The sequence below is a fragment of the Ochotona princeps genome, chromosome 2 (genome assembly GCF_030435755.1).
Source record: "Ochotona princeps isolate mOchPri1 chromosome 2, mOchPri1.hap1, whole genome shotgun sequence".
Classification (NCBI taxonomy): Eukaryota; Metazoa; Chordata; class Mammalia; order Lagomorpha; family Ochotonidae; genus Ochotona; species Ochotona princeps.
In genome coordinates, this window is record NC_080833.1 from 29,613,660 (window position 1) to 29,640,780 (window position 27,121).

The following is a 27,121-nucleotide window of genomic DNA, read 5'->3' on the forward strand; positions in this document are numbered from 1 at the left end:
GAAAAAAAAAATGCTGCTCAGTGAATGGTCCCATTAAGTTGCATTTGCAGGCTTTTGAGCAACAGTGCACTCTGCCGAGGGAGGAGCCATTGGGGCTGTCTCTGGCTGTGACAGCTTTAAGACCAGCCCAATTAAAGCAGAAAATAGGTGGGCAATCTCAGCACCTCACTGGTCGGCAGTGCTGGTGGCCTCCAACAGAAAGGAAGTTGTGCTCCCAGCCAGCGAGGCCCGCAAAGAAAGGCAAAGTGGCACTTGCTGGGAAAGGCCAGGCCTTTTCGTGCTCAGTCCCTTTCGCTGTCTCGGTTCATTGGCCTTTCCACTGAAGGACTTTGATCAGGTGTGTAGGAATTTGATCTCTCCCAGACACAGATGTCTTTCTTGAGAAAAGAAGTGAGTCAAAAATTGCTGGCCACACTCACCTGTGCTGGATGGGGTGGCTGTGTAGCCAGTTCTGATACCTGAGGAGACCCGCCCCCTCCTCCCTGCCCGCCCCCACCCCCCCTGCAGCATTCTCATTGGGAAGGCCAGTGGCTTAGCATCCGGGCCTTTGTTACTTTGCTGTGTGGAATTCTTACATTTACAGACTTAGAGATCCCCTTATGCCTCAGTTGGGGAGTGTGCTTGAGTCCATGGCGTGACCAGGGGAGATGGCTTGTAAGGATAGTACCAGGACTGAGTTTGGGAGAGTGATGAGAAAATACTGATGGTGGGGTTTTAAACTCCTTGGTGGACCTCCGAATTTCTCGGACCTCTTTCTCTCTGCTGCTGATCATTTGTAGTCCTCTCATTCTCCAAACTGAAGCAGGATTTTTTGGTTTAACTGCGGGAGAGCTGGAATTCTCAGTTGCATGAACTGCTCCTGGCGGGGCTAAGGTGAAACGGGAGGAAGGCACTGGGAGGACGCAGGGCTGTGTTGACTGCAGCTGTAAGTGTGGTTGTCAGTCATGGATTTTCCAGAACTCTGTTTGGCAGCCATTTCCCTCTGTGTTGGTAGGGAGCACGGTCTTGGCAGGATTCGATGATTCAGCATGGACATAAATGCTCCCCCTCATTTCCTGAATATCCCAAAGGCTCTTTCAGATAGCTGGCCAGTAAACAGGAGGCATTAGGTAATAACTGGATCCTAAGATTTCAGCGTGAGCAGCAACCATGAGACCTAGGGGATACATCTTTTATGCTTTCCAGGCCCCTGAAAATTATTTGGTCTGTTGGAGGCGACATAGTATCAGGTTCTGGGGATGCCAGAATTATGAATGAGGTCTGGCTCCTGCCACTGGTTAGTCATATCTAGCAAGGGAAAGATATTTGCAAACAAGTAACTGTGGTACTGAGTTAAGTGTTTATCCAGAGGTGTACATCAGGTACTATGAGAAGGATGGGGATCTCCACTTGGGCTGCATTGGAAAAGTTGACACAGGAAGTGACACTTGAGAGTACTTTTAGGGATGAAAAGGGTGTAGCTGTGTGGAGGAGGGTGGATGGGGAGTGGACAGAGAGAATAAATTGGCACATATGACTCATGGAGAGGCAATAGTGAATGGATGAGTTTAAGGGGTTTAAGCTGCTGACTACCACTAAAGGACCAGAGTGGGTGGGAGCATACGACACGGCAAAGAACCCAGGGTCCAGCTTAAAATACTCAGTTATAGCCTTACTCCAGAGGTTGTTGAGGTTTTTAAAGAAGTAACAAATAGTATGCCAATTTGATTAATTCATAGTGAGAGAATATTTGTTCAGTATTGAAATACTTACGCTGTCCCAAGCATCCTCTTCCCTATACCAAAGTGCTTGAGAAGCTGGGGATGTTAGGGTTCACTTTTGGGGCTGGTGGTTCATTCCTGGCTCCAGTTCCTGGCTCCAGCTTCCTGTCGATGCGCAGCTTAGGCAGCGGCAGGTGCTGACAGGAATTATCATGTTCCTGCTCCCCATGTGGGAGCCCTGGATTCGCACTTGCCTCCTGGCTTAGTTTGGGAGGGAACCAGCAGATAAGAACACACACACACACTGTCTTCTCTAATAAAGAGATAAAAGAGTTAAAAAATCAGAAGCTTTTCTGGGAAATATGAAAATAAAGAGAGGTGAATCATTTTGAGAACTATCACATCCAAATGATGATATGTCCCACAACAAAGCTTTCCTCTTCTTGAGTTGAAGTCTTTAGGAACACCAGAGGAAGAAGGGACAGAGAGGTGGGAAAACGAGAGTCTGCTTCCTGTCCTGAGTTAGTGACAAAGTACTGAAGAAGCAGATCGCATAGTGGCTTAGTTTTATGTTTTAGAGGCTGGATAACATACAATCTGGATCCAAGGTGGTAAGAAATGATAACATGTTTGTAGATACATTGTTTCAGGCAGAATTAGACTCTGTTTTCACATTGTCCTAAATAAAATGCTAGGGTCTTTTTTTTTTTTTTTTTTAAAGAGTTCTTTATTTGAAAATCAGAGTAAGAGAAAGAGAAAGAAATATCGATCTTCCACCCATTGGTCCACTCCCCAGGTGGTTGCAGTGGCCAGAGCTGGACCCACCTGAAGCCAGGCTGTTTGAGTCTCTCACTTGGGCAGTTGTCTGCTGCTTTCCCAGGTGAATTGGCAGGAAGCTGGATTGGAAGTGGAGTAGGCACCTGTGTGGGATGCTGGCTTTGCGGGCTGCAGCTTTACCTGCTTCACTACTGTGCAGGGCCCTGAGCTTTATTATTATTCTTTAAAGTATTTGTGTATTTGAAAGGGAAAGTGATGCATACAGTCTTCCGTCTGCTGGTTCTCTTCCCAGATTCTCACAATAGGGCTGGGCCAGGCCAAGGCCGGGAGCCCAAACTCCATCTGGGTCTCCTGCATGGGTGGCAGGAACTCGAGTTCTTGAGTCATGAACTGCTGCCACCCTGGCACATCAGCAGGGAGCTGGGTCAGAAGTTGCGTTGAAAATGTTATGTAAAAGTTGTATAGCGTGGGCCCGGTGGCGTGGCCTAGCGGCTAAAAGTCCTCGCCTTGAAAGCCCCGGGATCCCATATGGGCGCCGGTTCTAATCCCGGCAGCTCCACTTCCCATCCAGCTCCCTGCTTGTGGCCTGGGAAAGCAGTTGAGGACGGCCCAATGCATTGGGACTCTGCACCCGCGTGGGAGACCCAGAAGAGGTTCCAGGTTCCCGGCTTCGTATCGGTGCACATCGGCCCGTTGCGGCTCACTTGGGGAGTGAATCATTGGATGGAAGATCTTCCTCTCTGTCTCTCCTCCTCTGTGTATATCTGGCTGTAATAAAATGAATAAATCTTTAAAAAAAAAAAGTTGTATAGCGTAAAGTGTTGAAAATCTGCTAACAGTGGCTGGAAAATATGGGCCAGGAATTTGGGATTGTTTCCCTAAGTGACGTTCTGAAGTAACCTCTTCTTGATTTCATGCAGAGTTGGTTTATAAGTTCCTTTTTAGAACAAAGTCCTGGAGTTAGAGTGGATAGCTTCTAGACAGAACAATAGAATAATTGCTACTTCTGGACATGGACACTGTTAATTCAGAAAGTGAGTCAAGTCCATCTGCCGGGAAATCACAAGCTTTGGCCACATTCACGCTGTTGCAATAATAAAATGTGAGCATGTGCTAACAGTGTCTTCGTCTTGAGCTTGCCTGGCAAGTGATGTCATACAGGCCAGGGAAGTACATCAGCTGGGGCCCTGCATGGTTTCAGTGCTAACTGCAAACTGCAGAGATCACGGTGGGAAAAATACTTCAGCATACACATCATGGAACAGAAACATCTCAGAATCAAAACTCTTGACCCTCTCCCTACCTCTGCTTCCCTGATTTTGACCGGGGCTGAAGTCTCTGCTGCCTAGCTTCTGCTGGGTCGTTTTCCAATTTCCTGACTCAGAGGAACCCTTTCATGCCTCTTGGCTTGTAATATTTGAGAATGTGGCATAGTGGCCTAAGCCTCTGCCTGCAGTGGGCACAACTAATGGGTGCCAGTTCAAATCCCGGCTGCTCCTCTTCTGGTCTAGCTCTTTGCTTTCTTTGGGAATGCAGCAGAGACTGGCCCAAGGCCTTGGGCCCCTGTACCCACATGTGAGTCCCAGAAGAAGCTCCAGGTGCAAGGCTTTGGACTGGCCAAATTCTGGCTGTTGAGGCTGTCTGGTGAGTAACACAGTGGATGGAGGATATCTCTGTTTCTCCTTTCTCTAACTAACCTTTCCAATAAAAAGGTTATTTTTCCTTCTAGGGCATTCTCAATTCCTGGAGTAAATTACAATGAGTTCTATCTGCAGTTTACTGGGCCTTTCACAGTACGACTTGACACTCTCAGCTGTACCAACACATGGCCCAGCACAGCTCCCTGTTTCATTTGGGCTGGTCCTTGCAATCTTTCTCCCAGGTTCTCATACTTGCTTCTGGGCTTCTGTTTATATTCCTTCTTCCTAAAAGGCCTTTTCCCTTTCTGATTATTCAAATGTTACTTTTTAAAAGTAATTAAAGCTGAGCATGAGAACTCTGATTTCCATAAACATTTTCTCCTGTTACTCCTGGAGACAGACTAACAGAGAGGTGCTGTGCCTGGCAGAGAATGGAGCACTCCAGAATAGGCTCTTTTTGCCAGCCTGGATTCTGACCACTTGCTGTGTCTATATACAGTTGTCTAACAGTATGAGTCTGCCTTCATAGGGCACAAACATTTGTTTTTCTTTCTTTGTTTAAAATTTATTTCTTCATGGGATCAGCACTATGATGTTTCAGGTTAAGCTGCTATCTGCAATGCTGGCATCTCATTTGAGTGATAGTTCGAGTCCTGGCTACTCCACATCTGATCTAGCTCCCTGCCAGTGTACCTGGGAATGTAGCTGAAGGTGGCGCAGGGTCTGGGCCCCTGTGTTCACCTGGGAAACCCAGATGCAGCTCCTGGCTTTGGTCATTATGGTCATTATGGTCATTATGGTCTAGCCTGGTCATTATGGCAGTTTGAGGGAGTGAACCAGCAAACGGAACACTTCCCTTTGTCTGCATCTCTCTCTCAGTAACTATACCTGTCACATAAATAAATCTTTAAATGTTTTTCTTCTTTCTGTTTTTGTGTCAGTTATGTCCCAACTATTGGGAAAGATTGGATTAGTCAGCTGAGACAGTTAATTGGTCAGACGCTGTCTTTGGGACAAGGGCTTTGCTAAGCTGTCCTGCTGGGTTCTCTCTTACAGCAGCAAATTTCTACAGCGATTTCTGTTGAGCAAAGTAAACACAATTCCTTTGTGTTGACGAAAGGAATGAGCTTGCTTGAAGTGCCTTTGGAGTTGAAATGGTTTCTAACCTGCAGGAGCTTGTTGGATTGAGACATATAGGAAGTGATTTTTTTTTGTTTTGTTTTGTCTTGCTTTTGGTGAATTTTAGTCAGCAACGAGAAGCAAGCTCACTGTACATCCTGTTAGTACCTAGAAGCAGACAGCATTGGGGACATAGCTGGGTCTGTTAGAAGCGCTGAGTGATACGAATGTAAGAGTTCTGAGTGTAAGTAGGAATAACCTGAGTTTTATACAATGGGCAGGATTAATGTAGAGGCTATGTAAATGACGGACGAGAGTAAAGCTCTGTCCAGGAGTCTGCTGTGCTAATTGAGTCATGAGGTTAGATTAAACTTTAGCATGATTGTCCAAGAGGAGAGAGACAATATTTGACAGACATTTTGAATAGGTAGAGGGACATAATTTTTTTCTAAAATTTTTTTTTTGCCTTGAGAAAGAATTACCCTTGTCCCAGGACTCTGTCTTTCTGCATAAAAACTTTTTAGGGGCCTGATGCAGTAGCCTAGTGGCTAAAGTCCTTGCCTTGCATGTGCTGGGATCCCATATGGCTGCCAGTTTTAATCCCAGCAGTCATGCTTCCCATGGTTGCGGCCTGGGAAAGCAGTTGGGGATGGCCCAAAGCCTTGGGACCCTGCATCTGCTTCGGAGACCCGGAAGAAGCTCCCAGCTCCTGGCTCCGGATCAGCTCATCTCCGGCCATTGAGACCACTTGGGGAATAAATCATCGGATAGAAGATCTTCCTCTCTGTGTGTCTGTCTTTCCAATAAAAATAAATCTTAAAAAAAAAACTTTTTAGAAGATTTTATTCCTCCTGGACTTGTATGATAAAGCTACTCTTTGAACACACCAATGTTGTGTCTCATAGCATTATTTCTCACTTAAATCAACAATACTAATTTGCCTGTTCTACCCATTTATACCTGATCTACTTTGGACCACCTTCATTGTATGCTTCTAGGAATAAATACCTGGCAAGAATTGCATAAGAAATCCCCTTAAGTGCACCCTGATGTCTTCAGTTATTTGTTGTTTTGTTAATCACTCAGGGTACCAGGGTTTGTTTGAAGGATTCATTTGTTCCTTTAATTAATAAAAAATTTATTGAATATCTGCTCTTAAGAGTTAGGTAAGGGCAACAAAAATACTGTCCTTGTGCTTCTGTGACATAATGTATAAAATATATTGGTAAACGGACAATTATAGGAAGTGTTGTAAAATAGATAGATGGTGGTGCCATAGTAACACATGCGTTACTAGCGTTATAACCTGGATTACTGCATGATGCTATGGTAATCAGGAAGAGTACCCAGCACGCCAGGATGGGAAAGGGTCAGGGAAGGCACCCGAACGGCAGTGAAGCCTGAGCCAAATTCCAGTAGGGGACACTGTGCTCAGTATGAACACAAGTAAAGGGTGAGAGCCCAGGGGGAGGGAATGGGGGCATTAGTGATGTTGGACATGAGGGAAGCAGAAAGGAGGTGAAGTAGGGAGAGTAGCAGGACTGAAGTGTTGATTGGTTTTCATGTCCTGCTCTGCTGAGTTTGGACTTTATCCTGAAGATTTTGGGGAGCTCCTGAACGGTTTTAGACAAGACCAGTTAATGATTAGATTTACATTTAGTGAACACTTCTTGGAAGCAGGAGGAGGGAAGGCTAGTCATGGGGCAAGAGCAGTGACAGACCACAATACTGTGGGCAGGGAGTAAGGCTGTAAATTCAGGTTGTGAAAGAAGTAATGTAGCGGGCCCAGCGGCGTGGCCTAGAGGCTAAAGTCCTAGCCTTGAACGCGCCCAGATCCCATATGGGCCCCAGTTCTAATCCCGGCAGCTCCACTTCCCATCCAGCTCCCTGCTTGTGGCTTGGGAAAGCAGTTGAGGATGGCCCAAAGCATTGGGACCCTGTACCCGTGTGGGAGGCCCGGAAGAGGTTCCTGGTTCCCGGCTTCAGATAGGCGCAGCACCGGCCGTTGTGGTCACTTGGGGAATGAATCATCGGATGGAAGATCTTCCTCTCTGTCTCTCTGCCTCTCTGTATATCTGCCTTTCCAATTAAAATAAATAAATCTTAAAAAAAATAAAAGAAGTAATGTAGCAAATGGGTAAGTCAAGAAGGGATAATTCCAATCTTTTGATGACTAATTGAATGTGATATTTGATAGGGAGAGAAAAGACCCTGGGATGACTTGTAGGTTTCTGAGTTGGGTGTGTGCGGGTGGGTAGTTTAAAGTTAAAGATGCATTTATTTATTTTTAAAGATTTTTTTTTTTTTATTGGAAAGTTAGATATACAGAGAGGCGGAGAGACAGAGAGGAAGATCTTCCATCCAATGATTCACTCCCCAAGTGGCCTCAACGGCTGGAGCTGAGCCAATCCGAAGCCAGGAGCCAGGAACTTCCTCCAGGTCTCCCACACAGGTGCAGGGTCCCAAGGCTTTGGGCCGTTCTTGACTGCTTTCCCAGGCCACAAGCAGGGAGCTGGATGGGAAGTGGAGCTGCCGGGATTAGAACTGGTGCTCATATGGGATTCCGATGCATTCAAGGTGAATGCCACTAGGCCACCTTGCCGGGCCTGGATAGTTTGAAGTTAAAATAGGGACTATAAGAGAGGAAGTTCTTCGTGGTGAGATGGTGACAGTGATGGTATAGGAGAAGATACTGTTTCATTTCATTTACTGTTCAGATTAATTTTATTGCAGTTTATCTATTTGAGAGGCAGAGTGATAGAATTAGACTTGTTTGCATCCACTGATTCACTTTCCAAATGCCCACAGCAGTCTGTCAGGGCCAGACCAAAGCCAGAAACTCAATCGTGTGGATGGCATAAATCTGAGCTATTGTTACCTGTCAGCTTTTAGGGCATATAGTAGCAGAAAGCTGGGATTGGGAGTGGGTGGAGTCTGGATTTGAACCTAGGCATTCTAGTATAGGATATGGATGTCAAATCATGTCTTAACTGCTAGGTCAAATACCTTCCCCAAGGCTGAGGATGCTGAGGGATGCTGGAGAAAGATGTGTAGGACAGATGTGTTGTTCAGGAGAGCTACAGAAGAGATAGCCATCAGTTTATTTATTTATTTTTTTAAGGTTTATGAAAGAGAGAGGGGGAGAGAGAAAGGAAAAAGAGATTCCTCTATCTGCTGATTTACTCCCCAAATACCTACAACAGCCAGGGGAAGCCAGGAACTTGGAAGTCCACCTAGGTCTCCCAGGTGGTGGCAGGAACCCAAACACTGGCCCACCATGCTTTATCTCCCAGGCACATTGACGGGCAGCTGAATCTGAGTGCCAGGTCTCTGACTGGCACTCCTATATGGGACGCTAGTGTTACAAGCAGTGACTTAACCCATTGTACCACAGTGCTGGCTCCATTTGTGAGTTTATCGAATTAAAGCCAAAGGAATCAAGGAGGAGATTTTGTAGGGAAGGAGTATAAAATGAGAAGAGAGAGGTCTTAGATAAAAATTCCTGTGAGTTCCGAAAGGAGAGTGGTTTTCAGAGCAGAGGCAGAGGATCCCCTGAGGGAAACTGTCCACAGCCACGGAGGGGCAGAGGTAGGAGGAGGAGCAGGACAGTTTCTGGGAGGGTGTGGTGTGGTGGGTGTGTCACAGAGCCTGGAGGTCAGGCAGGAGCAGGGCTGTAGGTGTCCACTGGAACAGGCTGCTTTACTGGAGTGTTGTCGGGGAGTTGTGGGAAGTGAACGGGAAGTACAGAAGTGGAGTCTGGGCTTTGAAGGAACAGAGCGAGGAGGACGCCTTTAAATAGAGGCGGATGTGGGGTGCAGGGAATTTTGTTTACAGTAACCTAGCAGAGCATGAAGCGTGTTTATGTGGTGTTCAGAAAGAGTCAGTAGAGGAGAAGAGATAACATTCAAAGGAGGAAGCATGGAATTCAGTCAAAAGATGCATCTCTGAGAAAGATGAGAGGGAAGAAAGCCAGAGAACAGGTGGCTGGGTTAGTTTGGTTAATGTGGTGGAATTTTGCTAGGGGTAATGTCACCTCCTGAGAGAGAGGAGGAAGGGGAGAAGGGGCTGTGTGTGTAAGACTTGGGCAGAGAGGTGGAGTGATCCAAGATCAGAGTTTTTTATTTTTTTTATTTTTTTTTATTTTTAGTGGAAAGGCAGCTTTACAAAGAGAAGGAGAGACAGAGAAAGATCTTCTCTCCACTGGTTCACTCCCCAAGTGACCGCAACAGCCAGAGCTAAGCTAATCTGAAGCCGGGAGCTTCCTTCAGATCTCACAGGCGGATGGAGGATCTAAAGGCTTTGGGCTGTCCTCTACTGCTTTCCCAGGCCACAAGCAGGAAGCTGGAAGGGAAGTGGGACAGCTGGAACACGAAGCAGTGCCTATATGGGATCCAGGTGCACGCAAGGAAAAAACTTAACCACTAGGCTATCACGCTGGGCCAAAGTTCAGGATTTTCAATCCTAACTTTGGTGAAAGAGTAAGCCTTGCATTTCTCTGAAAAATGTCACATATTCTTGATTGTCCATCGTTTATGTGGCTCTTTGGTCAGTCTCTCTTTGTTTGTCCCCCAAGGAAAATTATTTGCTTTTCAGGGCAGGCACCATGTATGTGTACATTTCTTTTTCTCTTTTTTAAGGATTTATTTACTTATTTATTTATTTTGCAAAGTCAGATATACAGAGAAGAGCAGACACAGAGAAGAAGCTCTTTCGACCGATGATTCACTCCCCAAGTGACCAAAATGGCCAGTGCTGAGTCAGGAAACTCTTCTGGCTCTCCCACTCAGGTGCAGGGTCACAAGGCGTTGGGATGTCCTCTGCTGCTTTCCCAGGCCACAAGCAGGGAGCTGGATGGGAAGTGGGGCTGCCGGAACTAGAACTGGAGACCATACGGGATCCTGGAGCATGCAAGGCATGGACTTTAGCTGCTAGGCCACCAACCCAAACCCTGTACATTTCTTTATATCATTCAGCGAAGTGCTGGGCAGAAGTTAATTTGGCTTTTTTCTTTTAAGATTTATTTTTAGGGTCGGATGTGGTGGCCTAGCAGTTAAAGTCGTCACCTTGAACACACCAGGATCCCATATGGCCAGTTCTAATCCCGGCAGCTCCACTTCCCATCCAGCTCCCTGCTTGTGGCCTGGGAAAGCAGTCAAGGATGGCCCAGAGCCTTGGGACACTGCACCCGCGTGGGAGACCTGGAGGAAGTTCCTTGCTCCTGGCTCCAGATTGATGCCAGCACCGGCCGTTGTGGTCAGTTGGGGAGTGAATCATTGGATGGAAGATCTTCCTCTCTGTCTCTCCTCCTCTCTGTATATCTGATTTTGCAATAAAAATAGATAAATCTTAAAAAAATTTGTTTTTATTGGAAAGCCAGATTTATAGAGAAAAGGAAAGACAGAGAAAGATCTGGTCTCTGCTGATTCACTTCCCAAGTGGCTACAATGGTCAGCGCTGAGCTGCTTCGAAGCCAGGAGCTTCTTCCAGGTCTACCACATGGGTGCTTGGTCCTAAGGCTTTGGGCCATCCTTGTTTGCTTTGCTAGGCTACAAGCAGGGAGCTGGAAGGGAAGTGGAGCAGCTGGAATGTGAACCCATTCCTATTTGGCATCCCGGTGCTTGCAAGGTGAGGATTTAACCAATCGGCTGCTGCGCTGGGCTCCTAATTTGACTTCTGCAGACAAGAGCATCTTTTAGTCTTAACATGGAGAAGAGCCTTTTTTCATCTGAGCTCTGGAGTCCCCATCTCCCCATACAATTCATGAGTTTGAGATTGAGCTCCAGGCCTAGCTTCTGTGTAAACCTCCCCACTCTCCCCAGGGTAGGTGAGCTTAGAGTCATTTGTGGGCTTAGCTTTCCAAGAGGCTTATGTGATTAGTTTGCCCCAGTCTGTTTGGACGAGGGCTTGTAAAGACCAGGGTTCTTTGCAAGACTAGACAGAGGGGCCATTGTGGAACACACAGCCTGCTCCTTGCTTGTTTTGGCAGGCAGGCAGCAAACGTGATGGATTTGTTCTCATGACTTAGAGCCTTCTCTGCCTAACTTTAACAGGTTCTGTATGATCCCTGCCCTTCAGGTGGTGACAGTGTCCTTCAGAGTTTATCTGACCTTTATATCTAGAAAGAGTATCACTTACCCTTTGTCTCTCCTTGTGGCTTTTGTTTTTTTTCATCTTTAGTCCAGTGTAGCAGATATTTCCTAATGTGTCAGGCCTGGTTTGAAATTTACTTAGGTCTTACCCCTTTTGGGCCATTGCACCTCCCTCTGGTTGTTAATTGGAATGTTCTCCACAGTGTTTTCTACTTGTTTTGTAAATTTGAACTCCATATCAGATAAATTTGACATGAGTCACTCCAGGGAGTGGAAGGTATGTCTCCATTAATTTGGAGAATCTTTGATCTTGTTTCAGTCTCTGACTTATCTGGTGGAGGGGTTTATTTATTTTTTTCCCATGTCCTGCAAGAGAGGTGTGTGCGTGTGTACTGTGTACTCTTTGTGTCTGGTTTCACGTTTTGCAGTAGATGATCTACTCTGTGGCTTGTCATCTTACGTATATAGGTTCCCCCTAGTATCATCGTCATCACTATCAGTAAAAATGCCTCTTTAAGAACTTCTTTGTGACATAGGATATTGCACAGATATTAGAGCTCATAAGCCCTCCACATGCCCTGTATAGGTTTATAGCCAGCAGTAGACATCACAAGTAACAAAAGATAATAAAGAACATTTAAGTAGTAGAGCAAATAACAACTACTCATTTAGCTGACTTTACCGTATAAGATATCCTAAAAAATGACTTAGTCAGGGTTGCCCTTTGACCTAGTTTGGATACCTGCTTCATGTATTTGAGTGCTTGGATTCTATTCCTGACCAGCTCTTGACTCCAAGGCAGCAAGGATGGCTTATGTTGTTGGGTCCCTTCCACCCCTGTGGGGAATCTGAACTGAGTTCCCGAGTCCTGGCCGAGGCACGCCCTGTCCTGGCCAGTGTGGGCATGTGAGGAGTAGACCAGTAGATGCGAATGTGCCCTCTTGCTCCCTACCACTGCTCCTGAAATAATTAATTTTTAGAAAGGGAGACTGAGTTGGGAGGACCAACAGGGGTGAGGTCATCTTTTTTTCTAACTAGGATGGCAGGGGCTGCCACCCATGGTCCTTTGGTGCTAGGTGGTTTTTCTCTAACCGCCTTTTTAGTCACGCAGTGCCTTTTCTATGCGCTATCTTTGTGTACATCTAGGATGGGTTCCTAAGAGGGCCCTCGCCCTTCAGTGACCTGTGGCTGAAGCCGTAGGCTCCAATTCCCAGTATGGAGAGCACCTGGAAGGCTTGACTCCTCAGATACAATTATCTTTGTAACATGAGGAAATTCACCCTAGGCCTACACAAACATCCATGTGCTCATAAACTGAGCAGTAGCCCTAGCCTGAACATGAGGTCAGTACTGAGTTAAAAGCTACTGACCTGGCCTGTCTGAGTCACTTCTAAGGGTCATGAACATAGGACTTCTCCTAGGCTTTGTTGGCTAGTTTCCCAAATAAAAAATGGGAAACAGACTTGTTTAGTTGAAGTACTTAGAGATTCTTGCATCTCACCAGAGGATTGGTTTATAATTTTTATTGTTGCTGTTACCTTAAGTATAACAGTGGTATACGTGTAGTTCTGCTCTTAATTAGGAAGAAAGGGCAACTGTCAAGCACTAGAATTTCCCTTCACCTTCCCTAGGGAAGAAAGGCAGAGCTTTCACCTCTGGCTCCTCAAGCCTCCTCTCTGCTTTCCTATGGGAGGTTTGTAGAAAGGGGGCAGTGGGGGGAGTGATTCAGTCCTGGCAAGAATATGCTGTTGGTGAAGGAATAAAAGGAGTAGTTGTAGCACAAATACTATGTTAGAGAAGACAGGTGTGGGGGCAGGATTAAGGGGGTGGTCAACAAAGACAGAAAAAAATGTTGCTTCCCTTAGCTACCTACATGTGTTGTCTAAAACCACAGCCCTTGTATCTTGATTGTATCTTCTCTGACATGTAAAAATGCGTAACAGCTTCAAGCAAACCAGGCTTGTGATGATATGGAAAGTTAAATAAGCAGAAAATCCTGAGATTGGAAAGCTAGATGACAATTTGTTTATGGTTTTTAGATATGACAGCTGTTTTTCATGCAATTTAGCATAAATCAAAACTGCCTTATAGCATTTTTTCCATCTTTTGTTACTTTTTGTGTATATTTTGTCTGAACTTCCCAATATAATTGTGACCTCTTACTAAATCCACATTGTGTCAAATGTGCATTTGATGCAGCTTATGAATAAAATAACTTGCAAGTGGTGGTGATTGCTTGGTTTCTAAGTATTTTTTGCAACTTCGAACACCTTTCACAGTGTATTTTTCCATGTGATTGTTTCATAGATATCACAAACTTGTTGTATGCAAAATGGGTGTCATTGTTTCCCAGGTTGGAGAACGTCCACCCCTTAGTGGTGCCAGCCCAGAACCTGAGTTTCATGTGTGTCTCCTCCCTGTCCCTCATCCTTCTCTGGCGGCCCTTGCTCCCCTGAGTCCTGTGTCCTTCTGCCACCTCTCCAGCTCCACTGCTAAGGCATGAGTCCAGGGCTTCATGGCACTTGGCTGGCCTGTTGGGATTGCTCTTAACTGGGTTGAGCTCACTCCTTTCACCTAAGGGTGGGGACTTCAAAAGTGCTAAGCTACTCCTGTGCATTCCCTGTTCTGCAGTCGCTCAGTGCTTTCTGTTGTCTGCGCCCTCAAGGCCAGGCAGGCAGCAGTCTGTGATGACCTGAATCCTTGCCTGCTCCTTAACCTCATTTCCTTGCACTTTTCTCTCTCAGCTTCCTGGGAATGCCAGGCTAGAAAATGTCTCTCTGGTTTTCTTAGCCCTTGTTTTCCCTCTGCCTAGAATCCCTTTTTTATCTGTTAGCCTCCCATGTCAGCAAATTCCAGTTTTCCCTTATCAATCCCAATTTAAACTATGTTGCTAGAAGAAAGTTTTTTTTTTTCCTTCCCTGATACCACTGCAAGTTATATATATCCTTTGACATTACCAAGTGTTGTGGTTGGGTTGTTTATATGGTTCTTTCCTCTTCACATTTGTAAATGCTGTGTTCCTTAGCCTATGCACAAAGCCTAGCATGCATAGCTGTTATAGAATGTTTGATGGGTGAATGCTGTATATACCAGTTTGCTATATGTGTTCATTGTACAACATTGCATCTACCAAAGAGAATACGTAGGGGCTGGCACTGTGGTTAATGGTTTAAGCTACTTCCTGCAACACCAGCATCCCATATGAGCATGGATTCAAATCCCAGCTTCTCCACTTCCAGTCCAGCTCCCTGCTAATGCATCTTGGAGAGCAACAGGAGATGGCCTATGTGCTTAGGCCTCAGCTCCCACGTGGCAAATCCAGAAGAGCCTCCTGGCTGCTTCTGGCTGGCTGCAGCCTGCCCCAGTCATGGCTGTTGTGGCCATGAATGAACCAGGAGATAGATTTCTCTTCCCACTCCTCTCTCTGTAACTGCTTTTCATGTAGATAAATGTCTTTTTTTTTTTTTTTTTTGAGAGAGAGAGAATACAGTACATATTCAACCTTGCTTATCTGAAATGCTGAGTACTAGAAGTGTTTTGGATTTGGGATTTTTTTTTTCAAGATTTGAAGTATTCACATATACATCTGGGTATTTTGGGGATGGGACTCAAAGATCAGCACAGGATTTATGTTTTCTATATGCCTTATACATATGTCTGAAGATAATTTTATGCATCATTTTTAGTGCACATGTGTTTTGATTACAACCACTCACATGAGCTCAGGTACGAAATTTCCCACTGGCATTGTCATGTCAGTGGTAAAAAGTTTTGGATTTTGGAACGTTTTAGTTTTCAAAATTTTGTTTTAAGGATTCTTAACCTGTTGGGTAATAGTAGGAAAAATTAAGGAAAATGGGGAAAGCTTAAGGAAAATGGGGAAAGCATTGTAGTATATTTGTCATTTTTGCTCTTTAAGAATTTCTGTCTTTAAAAAAGATTATTTATGTGAAAGACAGGGTGACAGATTAAGGGGATGACAGAAAGAGAAAGAGAGGACAGAGAGATATGGATACATGATCTGCTACCTGCTGGTTTACTCCACGAATGGTCACAACAGTCAGGCTGGCCCAGGCTGAAGCTAGGAGCCTGGAACTCCATCTAGGTTTCTCATGCAAGTGGCAAAGATTCAAGTACGTGGGCCATTCTGCTCTTTTCCCAGGTACATTAGTTGGAGCCAATTAGAAACAGAGCAGCTGGGCTCAAACTGGTACTCTTGATATGGGATGCTGGCACCACAAGTGGGAGCCTTACTGGCTGTGCCACAGTGCCAGCCCTAATGGCTAACTTTTCTTTTTCTTTACTTTTTTTAAAAGATTTATTCATTTTTATTGGAAAGAAAGATTTACAGGGAGGAGAGAGAAAGATCTTCCATCCACTGGTTTACTCCCCAAGTGGCTGGAGCTGAGCTGATCTGAAGCCAGGAGCCAGGAGCTTCTTCCGGGTCTCCCGTGCAGGTGCAGGGTCCCAAGGCTTGGGCTATCCTCCACTTCTTTCCCCGGCTATAAGTGAGGAGCTGGATGGGAAGTGGAGCAGCCGGGACATGAACTGGAGACCATATGGGGTCCTGGCGCATGCAGGACAAGGATTTAGCTGCTGAACCATCATGCCAGACCCTGACTTTCCTTTTTTAAAGATTTATTTATTTATTTATTGAAAGAGTTACGGAGAGAATGAGGGAGAGGGAAAGAGAGAGGAAGAAAGAGGAGATAGAGAATCTTCCATCTGATGATTCACTCACCAGGTGTTGTGATGGTCAGCGCTGAGCTAGGCTGAAGTCAGGAGCCAAGAGCTTCTTCAGGTTTCTCGTGTGAGTAGTAGGGGCCCAGGCATTTGGGCAATCTTCTGCTTTTCCCAGGCCATCAACATGGAGCTGGATTGGAAATGGAGAAGCAGGGACATTAAGCATCATGCCATATGAGATGCCAGCATCTCAGGTGGTGGCTTTACGTGCTACACCATGATGCCAGCTCTAATGGCTAACTTTGTCTAGGATTCACTGTGAGGTGCTTGTGCACTGAGTTCTTTGTGTTTGCTAAATGTAATATACCTACTGGAGTGTATTACTGTCAGATGGAGAATTGTAATGTGTACAGTGTAATTAAGTCTCTTATGTAGTTTTCTGATTTCTACCTTTTGGAATTGGCGATGGCATATGCCCTCATCTCCATTTCATAAACTCACGTTCCCCTTTGGAATGTTGTAGTTCTGTCTCCTCCCTGGAAGTCCCTTGTTACTACCTAATAGAATTATTTCTGGTGTGATTCTTCCTTACTAGAAGTTGGACTCCATAGGAGTGGAAGCTTTTGTTTATTAATTTTTGCAGTGTTGAACTGTAGAAGAGTGTCTGGAATATAGTAGGTGCTCAGTCAATGCTTATTGACTGAATGAACTAGAAATGACTGGAATTAGCTTACTCTGGTTTGTGATAAGGAAAAAGGCAGAAAAAGACACAGTAACTTGTTCAAGGTCATGTAACAATTACTTCTACCAGTTAAGAGCTTAATCATAGTTCTTTTATGTGACTTGATACAAATGTGAATTATGGACTTAGCTTTTTATCTCTGTGAGCAGGAGCAGGGGAAGTATAATGGAGGAAGCAAATATATACATACATATATACATATATATAGAGAGTATTCATCAAGTTCTAGGTACTTTATCTCCTTAATCAATCATAAATGATAGCTTATGGCAATCCAGTGACATTGGTAAATTTTACAGATGATGAAATTTGGACTTAAAGAAACTGAGTAACTTTCCCAAGGGTCACCTAACTAGCAAGTGACCAAACTGTGTTTGAGCTGAAGCCTGATGAATTCCACTTGGCTGCAGATCTTCTCTTCCTAAGGCACGGCATAGTTTTTGGGTTTGTGGTCTGAACTGTTTTAAGATTTGCAAATCAGACTACTCTTGAAGATGATCAGATCTGAATAGCTCACACAGAGACTTGTAGAGATTGTTTACATTAAGAAAAATGCCATGGGGCAGGAGGGTGTGGTCACAGGAGCCTAGTGGGCTGTGGAGTCAAAACATGAGCCACAGTTTTGCCCCCTGCAGTTATAATTTAAATTTCAAACTTTTAAACCAGGAATTAATTCTAAACAAGTATAGAAAGACGATTTTTAAACAGGTGTTTAATTTATGTTCTTTGTTCATTTTTGATTTATATTATTAGAAAGGCAGAATTGACATAGAGAGAGGGACAGAGTTCACTCCCCTAGCATGTGCAATAGCTAGAGCAGTCCCAGCCCAAGCCAGGAGCCACAGGTTTCATCCAAGTTTCCCCTGTGAGTGACAAAGATCCAAGCACTTGAGCCATCATCTGCTGCCTCTCAGAATGCATTGACAGGAAGCTGAATCAGAAGTGGAGGGTGGGACAGGGTCCCAGGCACCCTGGTGTGGGTGCTTGTGTTCCAACCGGAGGCCCAGCTAGACTGTGCCCAGTGCCAACTCTGAACAGTGATTTTGTCACACTTGTGCAGTGCAACCACTTCTGAGTGTGTTTGGTAGAATTTTTTTTAATCCATTCATTTGTTTATTCTTAAACCTTATTTTTGACTAGACTCTGACTTAGAAGTGGATGCTTTCAGGGAAGACAGCCTGAATCTATCTCTTGGCCATCTGCGACTGGTGTTTTTCTTTGGCCTCCTGTATTCTCTTGGCCAGAAGTTTGGCATGTTTTCCAGCCTCTTCCTTATTTTTCTTAGTCTGTTGTTTCTTCAGCGCAACGTGCCAGCATTTGTGCTGGAGGATTCGTGGAGTAATAAGACGCTGAATCTTAGGTGCTTTGGTTCTAGGTTTCTTACTTTATTGTTTAGAGGCTTTCTTACAACATAGTGGTGTACAGTATCTTCTTTAGAGAGATTGAAAACTTCGTGAGTTCTGCTGGCTCTTTTAGGACCCAGGTGATGAGGCACTGTGGTACCAGTCAATCCTGGAATATCTTTCATTTTTAATTAATTTGTTTTTTTTTTACAACAACCAACTTGAGAATCCTGAAGTTGGCATTGACAATTCAACCCCAAACTGATTTGCATTTTTCTCCAGTTCTTCTTGGTCTGTAAAAGGAGTGCCCCTTGCTCAGCAGCAGGTGAACCTGGCCTGGCCATGGGTGAAGACACCTTGCTTCATGGGGAAGCCTTGTTTGTCATTTCCGCCACTGATCTGCACTGCATAGCCCTTTCACTGCTTGCCCAGAGCATCGGCAGCAACTTCAGTAGTTATGCGCTTCTCATAGAAAGTTCGAAGTTGATGCTCATTGTCCACTTCTCTAAGTTTTTGGCAGCTGGTGGCTGGGAAGGAGATATTCAGCTTCTTCTTGAAGCTGTTGATCCCGTGTGAGGCACCATGGCGGAGAGTTTGGTAGTACTTTAAAAAAATTTATTTATTTATTTATTTATTTTTATTGGAAAGTTAGATATACAGAGAGGAGGAGAGACAGAAAGGAAGATCTTCCATCTGCTGATTCACTCCCCGAGTGGCTGCAATGGCTGGAGCTGCACCATTCTGAAGCCAGGAGCCAGGAGCCTCTTCAGGGACTCACACGCGGGTGTAGGGTCCCAAGGCTTTGGGCTGTCCTTGACTGCTTTCCAAGGCTATAAGTAGGGGCTGGATGGGAAGCGGGACTGCCGGGACATGAGCCGGCACCCATATGGGATCCTGGTGCATGCAAGGCGAGGACTTTAGCTGCTAGGCTGCTATGCTGGACCCCTGGTAGTACTTTTAAACACTAATAGCACAAACAACAATGATATCTAAAATGTAGGACAGGTAGCAAGAGGAAGAACTGGAACCCAATTGAAACTGGCTGTCTGTGTAGCAAACAGGCAGATCATAATTACCTGTGTTGCCCAGAGACAGCTGAGAACGGGTGGGGAGCGGTCACACCCATCATCTTTGGAGAAATGATGGGAGTAAATAACACTTAGTTTCCAGTCCGGTTCACTCCAGCAGCATTCACTTTAATTCAGAGTCACAGTGGTGATATGGACTTCGGGTTGGCACCATGCCACCCCCAGATTATTCAAGGTGAAGGTGAAAGGCTTTTTTTTCCTTTCTTTTTGTATCAGAGAGTTTTCCTTGGGTACAACAGCCATTCATTTTGAACTTCGTATTAGCTTTCTCTCAGGTGACTTTGTGTAGCCTCCTTTGGAAAGGAGGGTGGGACAGAGTTGATGGAGCACAGAGGAGGAGAGAGTGAAAGTAGCAGGAAAACAAAGGACTAATTAGGAGCTTCCTCACCTTTGGGGAGTTCAGGACCTTTTCATTAGCTGGTTGCTGAGATCAGGACTGTGGTTGGTACCCAGGAGAAAGGGAGAGGGAAGCAGAATGGCCTGCACTTGGTGCTGGTCCAAGGAACTTGTTAGAAATGCAGAATGGGGGGATTCACCCCAGACCTGCTGAACTAGTCTTCATTTTAGTAAAATTCTCAGGTGACTCTGCACATTGTAAAGTTTGAGCAGCACAAAGTTTGTGATTGGAGTGGTTCAATTTGTATAGAGCTGGTGTTGAACCTAGTTTTGTCAGTTACTTGCTCTGTGTGCTTGAATAAATTGTTTAACCCCTCTTTGTCTTTTTCCTTTTTTCTTTGTTTCTTTCTTTTTCTCTTGCTTGCTTTCTTACCTGCCTTCCTTTCTTTTCTTATGGTTTATTTATGTTTGGAAAAGCAGAGTGACAGAGAGAGAGAGAGAGAGAGAGAGAGAGAAAGATTGCCTTTCCACCTGTTGCTCACTCCTAAATGGGGCCAGGCTGAAGCCAGGAGTGAGGAGCTCCATCTTAATCTGCCATGTGGGACCCAGGTAGTTGGACTTGTGCTACCTTCCCAGGTTCATTAACAGAGACATGGCTCTGAAGTGGAGCAGGCAGGACTTGAGCCAGCACTCAATACGGGATGCTGGTGTTGTAGCAGGCAGCTTAACTCGATGCACTGCGTCAGTTTCTCTTCCTCAGAATAAGAAACTGATGGGGAGAGTAAAAACATTGGGGCTATTGGAAGAGTAAAGAAAATACCGATGCATTTTGTGATTGATGGTGTCTAATGGGATTTTTTTTTTAAAAAAAGATTAGTTTATTGGGGCTCATGCTGTGGTGTAGTAGTAGGTACCACATCCCATGTGGGCACTGATTCATGTCCCAGCTGTTTCACTTCTGATCCAACTCTCTGCTATGACCTGGGAAAGCAGCTGAGGATGACCCAAGTCCTTGTGCCCCTGAATCCATGTGGGAGACCCAGAAGAAGCTCCTGGCTTTGGATAAATTAGCCCTTGTCATTGAGGCCATTTGGGGAGAGAACCAGTGATGAAAGATCAATGTCTGTCCTTCCATCTCTTTTCTTTTTATCGGAAAGGCAGATGTACACAGAGAAGGAGACACAGAAAGAAAGGTCTTCCATTGCCGGTTTATTTGTCAAGTGGCTGCAACGGCCAGAGCTGAGCATATCTGAAGCCAGGAGCCAGGAGCTTCTTCCAGATCTACCACACAGGTTGCAGGGTCCCAAGGCTTTGGGCTGTCCTCGACTGCTTTCCCAGGCCACAGACAGGGAGCTAGATGGGAAGTGGAACAACCGGGACTAGAACCAGCGCTCATATGGGATCCTGGTGCATGCAAAGCTAGGACTTTAGCCGGTAGGCTACCACATTGGGCGCATGAATAAATATTTAATAAATTTATTCATTTGAAAGAGCAACAGAGAGAAATTTTTATCTGTTTATTCACTCCCCAAATACCTGCAACAGCCAGGGCTGGGCCAGGGTGAAGCTAGGAGGCAGGAGCACCTATCATGGGTGGCAGGGGCCCAGGTACTTGGACCATGATATACTGCTTTCCCAGATGCATTAGTAGAGAGCTGGATCAGAAGTGGAGCAGCCAGGACTCAAACTGGCACTCTGGTATGAGATTCTGGCATAACAGGTGATGTCTTAATGCAGTTTCGGTGTGCCATAACACCAGCCCCTGCTTAATGAAATTAACATACTAAACGCTGAGTCTGGCACAGAGTAAATGCTCGATAACTGTTATTAAGTTGTGCAAGTTACCAGAATTAAGTCTATCTATCTATCTTTTCTTTCCTTATCTCTTGATGAGTGCTTTGTCTGTAGTTTTATAAAGCTGATATCATGTTTAGACTTTGGTGTTTTGCTTAGCATTATTTAATAGTAGTTGCAGCAAGATTAACAGCCAAACGCAAACAGCACTCACTAATACATCAGGCACTTGTTTTAGTACTTTGTGTTTTATTCATTTATTTAGTCAGTCTTAGAGCAACCATAAAAGTAAGTATTTTTATCTTCATTTTCAGAAAACAGAACAGAGAGATGAAGTGACTTGCCTAAGGTCACGTAGTCAATAAATGGCAGAGCCCAGATTTGGACTGAAACAATCTGATTCCAGCACTGTGCAATTTATTTTCACGAGTTGTTAACCTCGCACTTACAGTGTTATGAAATTCAGGAGGCTTTGGTTGGATACCTGATTCTGCCACTGACTTACTTACCTGTGACCTTGATGAAGACGTTTTTCTTCTTTGGCTTGTTTCCTTGTAAACATAGAGAATTGATAAGGTCTTCTCGGAGACTTCATTCAACACAGTGTGATTTCACTCAAAAGCTTGGAAGTGAATCCTAACTGGGAATTTGGTTCAAGATTACCTGTTCATGCAGGTTGCAATGTGAAGAACAAGGTGGTTGAATCTTGGCTCAGCTGCTTAGTGGCTGTATGACCTTAGGCAACTTAAGCTCTCTAAATATTGATTACCTCATGAACAGTGGAGAGAATACTGGTTCATACCTTGCAGGGATATTGTGAGATTGAATAAGATAATGTGTATTAACACCTAGCCCATGTGAGGCATCCTGTGGATACCCAGTCGATGAATTAGTAGTTCTTTCATTCACCATGGTTAAGAGAGCACATGGAACACAGTCAAATGGATCTGGAGTCTCTCTTGATCTTAAGGTTTTTTCCTATAATGATAATTGAGAAGTGAGAGTTAGTAGTGAGAGGAGTACACATGTTATTTTATTTTAAAATAACCAACCTTCTAGGCAGGGCATAATGGCTCAATTGACAAATTCTTCCCCTTCAAGTACCAAGCTCCTATATGGACACTCATTCGTGTCCCGGATGCCCCACCTCACATCCAGCTCCCTCCTTATGGCCTTGGAAAGCAGCATAGGATGGCCCAAAGCCTTGGGACTCTGTACCTGTGTGGGAGACCGAGAGCAAACTCCTCACTCTTGGCTTCAGATTGGCTTAGCTCTGGCCGTTGCACCCATCTGGGGAGTGACCGGAAGATGGAAGATTTTTCTCTCTGTCTCTCCTTCTTTCTATAAATCTTTCTTTCCAATAAAGATAATTTTTTAAAAAAATAACTGACCTGATTTTAGATTAAAACTCCTTCTAAAACTACATAGTTTATAATAGGATGAATGCTAGGTTTTTGTTTTGTTTAAAGATAGTGTGTAGTTTCCTGGAGCCACCATAATGCAGTACCACAAACTGGGTGGCTTTAACAACAGAAATTTACTGTTTTAGAGTTCTGTAGCAGTCAAAAATGAAGTTGTCAGCGGAGGTTGCTTTCTTCTGAGGGTTGTGAGAGAGAATGTTTTCTGTACCTTTCTTTTAAAATCGAAGAAAATTATTTGGAATAACTGAAGTGGTGGTAGGTGACAATCTCTCTCTTTCTCTCTCTCTCTCTCTCTCTCTCTCTCTATATATATATATATATACACACACAAACACACACATACACACATATATAAATGTATATAAATGAATATATAATGTATGTAAATATATTATTATTATTTTCAAAGATCTTGCATTTGCTCCTCCAGTGGCCACAATGACTTAAGCTGATTGATCTGAAGCCAGCACCAGGAGCTTCTTCTGGATCTCCCACAGGGGTGCAGAGGAGCCAGGACTGGTCCATCTTACGTTGATTTCGCAAAACATTAGCAGGGAGCTGGATGGGAAGTGGAGCTGGGACAGGAACAGAAGTTCATGTTGGATGCTAGCTCTTGCAGGCAGAGAATTAACTAGCCAAGCCATCATGCCAGCCCCAGAAGATACCTTCAATCCACTGTTTCACTTCCCAAACTCCTCCGTCAACCAGGACTGGCTGGAAACTCCCTGTGGTTCTCCCGCATGGGTGGTGGAAATCTGAAGACTTGAGCCATTGTCTGCTAGCTGCCAGGATGTATGTACATCAGTGGGAAGCAGGATCAAAGGTGGAGAAGCCCTGACTCCAACCAGGCACACCCCCAGGTAGTGGCTTAACTGATGTGCTCCAAGCTCTATTCTCCATGCCTCTTAGCTCTTGGTGCCCTCAGGGGCTCCTTGGCTCCCAGTGTTCTGCAGCATCTGCACACACTGTGGGTGTCAGTAGGGCCTCTGGGTGGAAGAACACTACTCATATGGGTTGACTTCTTTGTAAGATTTGTTTGAAAGGCAGAGCGACAGAGAAGGATGGAGACACACACATGTGCACAAACACAGGCACATGCACAGAGTGCTGTCATCTGCTGGTTTGCTCCCCACATGGACATAGGAGCTAGGGCTGTGGTTTCCCAAATAGCTTGTAAAAGGGCTGCACTTGGCCAAAGCTAGAAGCAAGAAGTCAGGAGCCACATCCTGCTCTGCCGTATAGGTATAGGGGGTCTAAGTACCTGGACCAGCATCCAGTGTGCCCAGGTGCATTATCAGCGAGCTGGGTCAGAAGTGGAGCAGCTGGGATTAACTGGCATTCCATTCTGTGCTACTGGGGTAACTGCACCACAATTTCAGGACCTCCTCTACAACTTCTGACCTTGATTAGTTATAAAGATCCTATTTTCACATAAACCACTGTAGTGGTTTATGTGAAAATATATATAAATATATATAGTTTGGTGGATATAATTCAACTCCTAACAGATGGGTTGGCTACTTTGTATTCTGGACAGAAAAGCATGTAAGAATTTAATGTTTGCCAGTCTTCTAAGATTTATTACTAAGGTTTAAAAAAAATTTTTTATTGGAAAGTGAGATATACAGAGAAAAGGATAAACAGAGATTTTCCATCTGCTGATTTACTCTGCAAGAGTGACTGCAATGGCCGGAGCCGAGTCGATCTGAACCCAGCAGCCAGGAGCTTCTGAGTCTCCCACGCGGGTGCAGGGTCCCAAGGCTTTGGGCCATCCTCGACTGCTTTCCCAGGCCACAAGCAGGGAGCTGGAAGGGAAGTGGAGCAGCTGGGATATGAACTGGTGCCTGTATGGGATCGTGCTGGTTGCAAGGTGAGGATTTAGCCACTAGGCTAGCATGCCTTCCCCGTCCCACTCCCTCCCCCCACCTTTTTTTTTTTTTTTTAAGTATAACTTCCGCATTATTTTTCTGCAGGATACCTTCAGTTCTTGTAGACTCTGGTTGTAGGTGGAGGATTAGTCTTTAAGCCGTCTCACTAACGCCTCCCTCTTCTTTTTCATTTTGGCAATAAGGGCTCATGAGAAAACAGTAAGATTTATTTATTTTTATCGGAAAGGAAAGTTTGCAGAAAGAATAGATGGAGAGAAAGGGCTTCCATCTGCTGGTTTACCTCCCAAGTGACCGCAATGGCTCGAACTGAGCTGATGTGAAACCAGGAGCCAGGAGCTTCTTCCAGGTTTCCCACATGGGTGCTGGCTCCCAAGGCTTTGGGCCATCCTCTGCTGCCTTCCCAGGTAATAAGCAGGAGCTTAATGTGAGGTGGGCCAGCCAGGACATGGATAGGTGTGCATATGGGATCCTGGTGCTTGTGAAGGGAAGATCAACCAGTTGAGCCATCAGCCATTGTGCCAGGACCTCCATTTAAGTCTCTTAAGAAGTAGATATTATTATCATAATATCAGGGGAGAAAGGTGAGGCTCAGCCAGTATTAACAACTTGTCCAAGGTCACATCCAGTAAATGACAGAGCAGGCACTCAGATCTAACTCCACCGGACTTCAAATCTTCCACCCTTAACTAAAGTATTTTAGCTTCTGCTTCACTTCCTTGAATACACTGTCTGTCCTGAACTTCCTTCTTTTCTCTAAAAACTCCTAGTTCTGGAATCCTGCTGAGAAAAGTGACCTCTACTTGCATGCTTGTGAGCGCTCATTGTTTCTAAGTGGGAAAGGGAGTGTGAATTCAATCGGTTTTTTGTTTGTTTGTTTGTTTGTTTTCCTATCTAGTGAGTTAAGTCTTGCCAGGAGGCCCTAGTCAGGTGTGGGGCATTGTGAATTGCTTAAAAAAAAAAAATCCTAGAACTTAGGAGAGGACAAACACAGACCTACTCTGTTGACTTAACCTCTGTTGTTATTGTAACATTACATGCACTGTAATGAAGTTAAGCAGAAATTGTCAAGTTTTCTATCTGTTTGCCACCTCATCCCACTAGTTAGGGTAACTGCTTGAAGCTTTAGTTTGTACTCTAGCTTTTTCTTTGCCAGACTGACTTTAGAACTGCCCCTCTGCCTGCTTCTCCTTTGTGATGTCTCCTCTTGTCTGTCTCATTAGCATGGCTTCTTCGTTGTTCTTATTGCCGTTCACCTGGCTTAGTGTTAAGTTCCTAGGACACCTGGGATTTGTACCTTTGGCAAAACACCCTTTCTCACTAGGTCTCTCCCAACACTTCTAAAATCCTAGCTATCTTTTTGTTTTGTTTTGTTTTTAAAAATATTTTATTATTATTGGAAAGCCGGATATACAGAGAGGAGGAGAGACAGAGAGGAAGATCTTCCATCCGATGATTCACTCCCCAAGTGAGCCGCAACGGGCTGGTGCGCGCTGATCCGATGCCGGGAACCAGGAACCTCTTCCGGGTCTCCCACGCGGTTGCAGGGTCCCAAAGCCTTGGGCCATCCTCGACTGCTTTCCCAGGCCACAAGCAGGGAGCTGGATGGGAAGTGGGGCGGCCAAGATTAGAATCGACGCTCATATGGGATCCTGGCACGTTCAAGGTGAGGACTTTAGCCTCTAGGCCACGCCGCCGGGGCCCCAATCCTAGCTATCTTTAGAGCCCAGCTCTGAATCCTTTGCAACTGATACTAACCCATGATAATTCACTCAGCCTCTGAACTCCTAACTTTAACAACTGCCACTCATATGCCAGTTGTGTGAAGTCCTGTGAATCGTTGTCTGTGTTTTATTATTTGCTGTTTAACTTCATACTTATTTGCTCAACTAGATTATATTGTAAGCTGTATGGATTGTGCTGTACTCTTCTTTGTTCCCCATTTGGCCTAGCGAACTGCCCTACATTAAGCAGTTGTTCGTGAAATGTTGACGCTGTTGGATTTTGTTGGTAGTTTACACCCTTTTCATGATCATGTGTTCAGAGCCGGAAGCCTGAGGGAACACTTGACTGGCTGACAGTGACATCATCCTGGGTGCCTGCCAGGATGGGGTGTGTGCCACAGAGGAGTGTCTAGATGAAATACCTATGTAACAGGTTATGTTTTCCCTCCTGCAATGAATGGGAATAAAATGTCACTTGGGGAGAAGAGATAGTGTAGGAGGAGGGCTGAGAGGGGATGGATGGGAGGATGCTACATTGTTAGATATAGGGATATAGCTTTATAAAAAAAATAAATAAAAAGGATGATGTAATTTAGAGAGAAGCTTCTTGGAACCAGTAGAGTAATTTGACAAAACCGGCTTCTCTGGTGCAAACCAGTTATTAATTGCCATTTATTTTCACTGTAATAAAATTGTACCACCCAGTTACTTTCCCATTAGATTGACTCTGGAGAAAGACTTGGGTTTGAATGAAGAAATCCAAGAAAGATACAGGATGG

General features: G+C 44.8%; 1 protein-coding gene and 1 pseudogene across 5 annotated transcripts in view; one reads left to right on the forward strand and one right to left on the reverse strand.

Annotated features, from left to right (window-relative positions):
• MACF1 (microtubule actin crosslinking factor 1) overlaps positions 1–27,121 on the forward strand; it is a 388,597-nt gene that overhangs the window by 18,017 nt on the left and 343,459 nt on the right. The gene's annotated exons all lie outside the window — the stretch shown is intronic.
• On the reverse strand, positions 17,877–21,873 carry LOC105942159 (small ribosomal subunit protein eS6-like; annotated as a pseudogene).